We start from the raw sequence: 9521 nt of genomic DNA on the forward strand, positions 1-9521 counted from the left end.
CTATACTTGTGTTTACGAGCAAGTGATCTCCCAGTAATACGCTGAAATGTGGATGACCACGGTACATTGTTAACCAAATATGTTTCAGCAAGTTTTCTCGTTTTTCTGCTTTTATAAAATATACGTCTCAGCCTTTCCTTTGTAAATTTATTCTGCTCGGTTCTCGGTCACGTATATGTCAATACACACGCAAATCACAACTAAGTAAACACACTTTTGCATATCGAGACCTCTATTTCTCCTTAGGAATCAAGTCTTTATTATCGTTGAAAATTAAATAAGTGTACTGACAGCCCTTCAAACTACGTCACAATTATTTTCTAAAGAGCTGACTACAGTCTCCACTGATGATATCAAACCTTGTAAAACTAGAACAGCATTATATTCACAAGATGGCAATGAACACGATCGCTAACATGGCTAGTTGAACAAAGGATATAAGACCACTACAAAGAAAAAAACTGTTTAACAGAGTGGCCATTTGTTCGTTGTGCCAATGGTTTTACCTTGTCTTGATCAGAAGATTCCAATATTGCGTCTATTTTGTTTGTCGAGTTATTTACTTTGTCGCTGTCATCTTCAGAGTAGTTTTCATTAAAGAATTAGTATTTTGACTTGTATCGCTTTCAATCGTTGAGTCAATTTCAGTTACATTTGAGTACATTTCAGTTTCATTCAGTTCGCAGAACGACCCGTTTCGAAGCTGACTTTCGGCATCTTCTAGTTTGGGCCTACCGCGAAAAGCGTGTGCCTTTCTTTGTATGCATGTGTTTTGAGCGCCCTAAGAAGAAATCGATTAAGCCAACGCAACGTCGATCTTCAGAAAACCCAACAACGCATCAGAAGCCTTCTATTGTGCATAGCCAAATCGAACACCGTTACGTGCTTTCTATTGTGCATTTTACTGCCCCGAAAAAAAAAACCAATTGAAATCTAACATGTCTTCTAACTCGGTGTCCTTACGGGACCGAGCAATTAATAAGTAAATTGGTATATAATGTATAGGGAAAAGCAATCTCAGTTTGCTCAACCGAGCGCGCAAGATGATATCGGTATTGTTCACCGACTTCGTGAGGTTTTCTGGGTAACTTGAGTCACGAGGCAGAATTCGAAAGTCACAAGGAGCATCAATATCGAAGGTTCGGCAAAGCGATGGAAGGTGTGTAATTTTCGAATATTTACAGAGATTTCTTTTACTTTGAAAATCGAAGATTACAGTATCAGATTCTGATAGAAAATCATATTGCCTGAGTCACAGATCGATATTTCAGGCACAAGTCATAAACCGGGCCGACGATTTGTCAGACACAAATGAAATCAGAAACAGAAGCAACAGAGTCTCAGCATCAACAGTGTCAAACAATCTTCGATCATTTTAACAACAGTTATTCACAGATAATAATAATAATAATAATAATCAGCGATCCGAATATAATAAGGGAGTTTTGTTCCTATTTTATGGTATTTCAAAGTACCGTGTAAAGAACCACATGGATAAAAAGGATGATGTCGAACGAAATGTAGCCTTCTAGTCACTGACTGTTCCTGCTCCTGTTTTACTATCATATTTTCAAGGCATTTTCAAAAATTATGTAACAATTGATAGCGTATCAATAAACGTTGATGGAAATTAAAATAGATGCTGTTCGTTGTTGCCCATCATTTCCTTATTTTCGAATTCAACATGACAGAAGCGAGGTTAGATCTTGCCGGGTCTACTTGAATGTCCATTCAGTAACAGGAAATGTGGTAGAAACGTAATGATCTGTTGAGTTTTGGCGATGGCAATACTGCAGGAAGTTTGGAAAACAACATCTAAGGCCGCGCGCGGTTGTGGGATACGGGGTTTAAATTTTTCTTCCCAGTCCTCCAAATTACGTCACCAGATCACCTGAACGCCAAAGAGGCAGCCAATAAAACAATATTTTGCTTTTGTGATAATTCGAACAATTAGTCTCGTTGGCAAGGACGAATCGAACACTGAAATACAAAAGAAATATTGCTGCATTAGAACGTGGCTAATTGTTCTAATTATCAAAAGATAAAATAGTAAATTCTCTGCCGACATTTATGGATAGGGTCTGCCCGTAGATGGCAAAAAAGGAAATGAATGATAAATAAATAAACACTTGTGGTTGGCAAGGAGGCAAGGATGACAAGGATGAAAATGGTCTGCAGTTTTTGAGGTTTGAACCTGAATTTTGCAACCTCTCGCAACTGATTTTGAAGACTCGAACAAATCTTTAGCACAGAAGACTACATAACTTTCTGAGGATGCGTAACGGTCACAAAGAAATATTTCTATAATGCGTGTTTTTGCTGGAAAGCAGCAAAACTCTTAGTCATGACATAAGCCCCTCAATAACTCGATTCTCAGGAAAAGAGAGGCAGACAACGTTTCTTATCCTCGAATTTGAATGTAGGTGGATATAATTTACACCAGACTCCATTTTCCGTAAACACCGTAGACTACGAGCAGTCCCTCTTTTTGCCGCTTAGTTAGCCGAGCGAGAGGAGAGGACTGGAACGAGAACAATCTGGATTCGAGGAGGAATCAATCATGTTTTGTTTCGCAATCGAGAGAGACGTGGAGAAAAAGGGAGAGGACAGTCCATACAAACAGTGGCTCGGAGAGGGGGGGGGGGGGGGGTTCTTTCAGGTCGCGCAGGGTTATTAATTGACATGCATTAGCTGTGGTTACACTAGCCCTTTTACCTTAGGGTAAATAGCGTTTACCCATGGGCAACGCTTTCCTTACACCGAAACTGTCCTAGGGTTATTTCCATGGATACATATAAAAGAACAAAAGAACTTCCCATGACAGTTCTTGAACTGAAAAGTGCGGTTTATCTGCTCCCTCAGGTGGCTTGGCCATTCATAAAGCAGAACTAATTTGCAAGGTCAGTCAACTCACGTCTAATTGGGAGGCTTTTACTGTGTAACCGAATCTCCCGGCATGAAACCTGAGCTGAATCAACCAACTCTCTTCCTCAATTGAGGGATTATTCTAAGCGTCAATTTCTTCCGAGTGAAGGATTATAGTTCATTTTGGACACTCAAAGCTTGATAGGGATCATGGGAAATGAACATATTTCTTTGAAAAGCGGAACTTCAATGTCTGGACTCGCAGGACTCGATACTGGGAACGTGTGATTAATAACCCCTTCACTTAACCACTAGACTACCACATCACTAACTGCGAAGATGCTATTTTTACTCATGTGAATAATTTTCTCTTCCAAAAGTGACGCTGTAAACGTGTATTAACACCCGCTAAGAAGCAAGCTTACACAGTGAAAAGTGTCGGTTACCAAACTTCAAGAGAAAGCTAACCATTTTAAAATCAAGCTTTTAGACTTAACCATTATTCAGCAATGATTTTATATATATACTAATTAGTTTTGGTAAATAATCGGCACATTTTCTAGTGAGTGGATCTTTAGTGGTTAATTGAATAAAAACAGTTCCTTCGAAGTGGGTGCCCCGGGTTCAAATCCTGTCCAGTGGCTGCTCTTACTTTTTTTCTTTTTATTTGCTACCACAAGTCCACGAACAGAGTGGTCAAAATGGAGGATAATCCTTCATTTAAGGCAAAGTGACAATGACGGATAATCCTTCATTTGAGGAAGAGATCGTGTTGGCTGAATCAAACCCGAGCCATTTACCCTCGGGAAGGCCCCAAACCCAAGGTGTGTGTAACCACAACTATTGCTATACTACCAGAGATGCAGATAATTAGATGAATGCCGATTTGGATCAAGTGTCACAAAATGCCCCTTTTGTTCTTCCCCAACTTCAACATCACACGCGTCTGGGAATGCAGACAATTAACGTCACAAAGTGTCGCCTAAACGCCAATCCTCAACCAAAGATAAATGGTTGCATCACCCTGGGGCCTGCAGGGGCCTGTTTCTCGAAAGCCCTGAAAACTTTACGGGCCGTTTTCGGGTGTCACATTTCCCTCTGTATCTCAAAAACGGAGAGGATTTAAGTAGTCAAACTTCACAGTGATTTTGCTTTTTGTTACCTTGAAAACATGCTAAAAGATCGGATTTCCAAAACAAGCGGTTGACAGTTTCACACATGGGCTTTTCGGGCCCGAAAAGTTTTCAGTACTTTCGAGAAACGGGCCCCTGTTTCTCGAAAGCCCCGAAAACTTTTCGGGCCCGAAAAGCGATTCGTGAAACTAAGATATCTGCTTATTCTGAAATATGGATCTTTGAATATGTTTTCAAGACCTTAGAAACAAAACAACTGCAAACTTTCATGACTTGAAACGTTTTCCTTTTGAAGATACAAAGCGTTTTATGTCAACGGAAAAAGCCCGAAAAGTTTCGGGGCCTTTGAGAAACACCCCCCCTGGTCCCAGAGATTTTTCTTGAGCCACTAGAAAGCCGCAAAATGGCGAAGACGAGTCGCGAAGCGGCGAGAAAGAGAAAAACCTCTGGTTACCTTGGACTTGAATCTCATTTTCATGCAGACGCTTGGGTCAGGATCTGATCTTCAGGCTCGGATTGGTTGATATTTTTACAAACACGCAAATCAAAATGATTGGTTCGCTTGATTGGTAATACCTAGGGAACGCGTGGTTGCTAAGTTGCCATTGGTCCCTTTTGAAATTATCAATTTAACGCGTTTGACAGCTGGTGTTTGCATGAAAGTGAGATTCAAGTCCAAGGTAACCAGAGGTTTTTCTCTTTGTTGCCGCTTCGAAATTCGTTACTAGTTTTCGCCGCTTCGCGGTTCTTTCGCTGCTCAAGAAAAACCTCTGGGTACACTTACGTCGTTGCTAGAAATACGTAGCGAATGCTTAGACTTAGAGGCATTGGCTTCGTGTTGGATTTCAAAATTTGTCTGTTCACCTAATTATCTGTATTTCTGGTTACGGTTTATTTTCCTTATCTGAGAGAAGTATGTCCGCATGCCAGTTATACTGCATGAATGAGCAGTCATCATTATACACTTAATGTATGGTCCCGAGGGAAACAGTTAGTTTTGTTTTCCCGAGAGTGCTCATCAGGACTCGAGAGAAAACAAAACTAACTAGTTTCCTGAGGGACCAGACATTAAGTGCTTTGTTATATATTTAGACTTTTCCTGCAACAATCGCAGCAAAACATCCGGAGCGAGCAACAACTGCCGAATTGTATCCCGGTCGGGATACATTTGAATTTGATCAGGGCCACGTGACCAAGAATCAACCAATCACAGTGTTCGTTTGGATATTTATGGCTGATTACGTTAGATTCGTACACCTGTCGTCGTTATTTGTTTATTTCTCGAAATTTGACAAATAGAGAATTACATTATACAAATCATGACATAAACAAATAAATTACATATATACATTGGGTTAAAGATTATTTATTTTAGACGAAGAAGGAATAAATAGAAAAAAAGCGCAAATATAATATAAGAACTATAAAAGATACATTTGCCTGGAAGACTTCTAGAAACCGGAAGGCAATTATAAGGATCCTCCCTAAGTCCTAACACACTCACAAATCCGCCACTTGTTATATGCTAATAATATTGATATAGAATGAGAGAGTGTTAAGTCCTAACACACTCACAAATCCGCCACTTGTTATATATATTTTTTCGCTGCTAATAATATTGATATAGAATGAGAAAATTAACTGTAATAGAAAAGGATGCAGATTTGAATTAAGTTGTTTCATTCTATTGCTGTATGTTGGCCGAAGTCCTGGCCACTTGCCTAGCAAGTTAAATTGATTAATAAAAATTGCCAGTGTTATCTGAGATATAACAAGATTTCCTTTAGATTCTTAAATTAACTTGAGTCAACCTGTGTAAATCCGAACAAAACTTAAAGGGACTGTTGAAATGGTCACTCGAAACTCGAAAGAAACCAGCGTAAAGGTACACGACCGGACCAAAAACAGAATGGGAACGGATAACTTGGCAAAACAACCTTTCCGGACAGGTAACGCAAAGAAACCATGAACGACTGTGTAACATGCGGGCACTAATGATCCTTTGGCGGAATGGATGATTTTGAGGCTCACTGTTTCTTTAAAATAAATTATCTGCCGTTTAACCATGTAGATCTATTTTTGCACAGTCATGAAAACGCCACAAAAGAGATAAAATTGCTCACTGACACCGCAATATCGACCTACACTAGCCTGCAAGGTCATCGATAATTTTTCCTTGTCACTTGGCATTGTTTTTTTGGCAAGTCTCATTGTTGAAAGACTGCCACGCTAGTATATATATTTGAATAGAGAGACTTGTCATGGAAAAACAAGCGAAGGTTTGTCTCAAATCATGAGCAACGAAAACATGTCAAATGAAATTTTTTCAAGGAAAAACTTGCAAGTGTTGTGTTGATTACAATTTTCAGGAAACTAAAACTGATTTGGACCAGCTCAGAAATCCACTGTGGAATTTTACTAAAACTGTGTCATTTGCTCCCTCTGTCTGAGTGAAATGATTTATTATAAAAAGTGACTGAAAGATGGCCAGAAAGGTTGCAGATAGTGTGGAAAGAAGATAAAAGATAAGATTAAATCGTCATTGTAATAAGTATTATTGAAAGCAAGGCTGGCGTGAAAGATTAACATATTCATAAAAAGTGTGAAAATAAGATTGAAGTTTGCCTTTGCTATTTATGAACGTTCTTGGGCCATTTTATTTTTAAAAACTCTTTTTAAAATTAATATTTGTACATAATATACCATTAGTTGCAGTGACGTAAGGAACAATCCAAAACGTTTCATCGTTTCTTTTTGCGAGTCGTTAACTTTCCAACATTTCATTCCTTCTCCATCTTTTTAGTATTATAATGATGAGAGATAAAGAACGCTGCCCTGCAAGTCTGTGTTGTATTTTTCATATTGTCACAGTTATATAAATTAAAATGAATGCAAATTAACGTAGTTTTACACGAGGATTGTTACTTTGTTAATGACTTTCTCAATTTTTAAGAGGGTTGCGATTAATTAAAAATTAAATTCAAGATCACGAAATACATACATTTTTCCAACTACTCATTCTTGTTGTAAACTAAAGTTGTGATGGATCCGAATTAAATTTCGAATTCAGTAAGAACATTTCTTTAAAAAAATCAGGGGGTTGTGATTCGTTGCTCGAACTAAAAGCGCTCGAGATTGTTGTCGATAATTGTAAGACGGTGAACAGCTGTAGTTGTACGAAGTTAATTTCGCTTTAAGGCTTCACTGACATTTCAAAAAAATTCAAAATTAGAAATTCGCTTTTTTCTTGTTCAGTACGTACGGTCATTTTTTATTTGTTTAAAATTGTTGCTGTCGAAAGGGACACCCGATAGTAGTAATTTTTTTTTTTGTGTTTTTTTTTGTTTCATCCTAAATTTTGTTCATTTCCAAACAGTTACGCCGACAAAAATCACCTAGTGTATTTTTAGTGATAAAAAAAAAAATAATAATAAAAAGGAAAAATACAGCAGCAAAAGAAAATTTAAATGGTAAATGGAAGAGCCAGTTATGCGCGGGGGAACAGGACACAAGTTTTACAGCAGCAGAGCTACGTTGTTGCTGCCCGAACATAATTAATTCTTGGATTTTTAAACTTAAGCGTTCCATTTTTTAAAACCAAAAAACAAACTTCAGTAGCAAACGATGACATTTTGATTAGCTTTTGCGAAAAATGAATTTTACTGTCCTGGAGTAGTCGTTAATAATCATAAAGATTGGAACAATAGGATCTGTCACCAAGGCAAGAGGAATGAAGAACTTCTTCCAGAAAAATCCCATGTTGTTTTCCAACAAGCCCTTTTTTATGGTGCAAATGAAGTTGACTATGTACCATGGTAATGTCGATAAGAAGATAGGAGAATACCACATCGCAAACTTGAGCAAGAATTTTCGAGCCCCTAAAGCATTCCTTGCGTTTTCCATCTCAATTCGTTGTCTTAGATGTGGTAGATCGCTCATCTCGTCTGGTCCAACTTTTGTTTTTCGATATTTAAGATTTCTATATGTCATCCAGATTAGTGGGATAAGCGCTAACCATGTAGAAGAAGCAAACACATGGATGAAACCTAGTCGATGAACTTGCTCATGTTTTCCGGCAAGCGACAGAAGGGAAAGCAAAAGTGCAAATGACACTAAGAAGAGAGCAACCAGTGTTAAGCATCGCTTTGTCAGTCTTCCTCGATGGAAATGCGGATGGACGAAAGCAATATAACGTTCAAACTGAAACAGAAAATGAATGGAGAGCTTTGATCCAATCAGAAAGTCCGCCACGACGGAAACGATGCGCGACAAAATCTCAAGATCAAGTCCACCAACGTCTGCACCGCGAAGGATTTCTGTGATCCCAAAGAAAGGAAGAAACATCGTACCGGCGAAGAATGAAAGAGCGATCATTGTGTGAACGATTCGGTCCAATGGTTTGAGAGTCAAGTGCAACGGATTTTTAACAATTGCGATTGTAATAATGATACTCGCAAGGCCTGTAACTAGAGCAAGCAGTAGAGCTAACGATCCGGTAGCCAAACTTACTCTTGATCGAAACTCCATTGTCAGGTAAATCGAATCTCTGAGATCAACGCCTGAAGAATCGCTTTCGATCTGCCTTGAAGCTAAAGCACTTGCTACTGAATATTGATTACAACTTTCCTAGCGTGTCGTTATTAATACACCATTATGCCCAACAATACATTTTCACCAATGACGAACGAGAATTGTGTTTTTCATGTTTATTTGCATTTCAAAACCTTGAAGAAACTACTACTTTGGCTCAATGCCTTAGCGGATGAACCGGCACAACGGCTTTCTGATAATAAAGCTCCTTCTTAACCAGTAGAATTTATACCGGTAATTTATAAATTCTTCCCTGCCGCGAAAAAAATTCTTCGTCGTCTTCTAAAACTAGATTAAATTCAAGTTTCTAGAGTCAGAAAGCAGGTGGAGGGAAAAATTTTACGTCCCTCGGTGACGTATTGACTCGCATCTTCAATCATTGTCAATAAACATGAAAAGTGATCTATTTTAATGGAAGTTTTTAATACAGTACGGCAAGACTTTGTACAATCTGAGCTATAAATTAACTATTTCTTACTAGGCCTAAGTCAAAGCAGTTTCTACGAATCGGAGAAAATAGGAGTGAGGGCGTGATTGGAAAAATGCGAATAAACATTTTCAACTGTTCTCCACTTTTCAACTTGACGATTGTTTTTTTTTATTTAGTGCGTTTTCTTGATGTTTAGGAGCCAACTGCTGTCATAAAAAGGGGGTTCACCTTTTGGAAGAGAAGTGAATGGAATCAATTTGACTTTGTACAGTGAACTGAAAAATGAGTCGCGAAAATCCAAGCCAAACCTGGTTTAGTCGACTGATTATTCACTCGACCAGTTCCAGTTGTTTTCAAACAAAAGGCAATCGACATTCCTAAAGGCCCATTAGTTTAATTTTCAGTTGGGTATATGAGACTTGAAGACCTTCAGACCCTGTAGTACGTTGAAAGTTACAATTAATTAAAATGCGTTTTATATTAACGACCACAAAATGTCTACA

The sequence above is a fragment of the Montipora capricornis genome, chromosome 10 (genome assembly GCF_036669925.1).
Source record: "Montipora capricornis isolate CH-2021 chromosome 10, ASM3666992v2, whole genome shotgun sequence".
In the NCBI taxonomy this organism is placed as follows: domain Eukaryota; kingdom Metazoa; phylum Cnidaria; class Anthozoa; order Scleractinia; family Acroporidae; genus Montipora; species Montipora capricornis.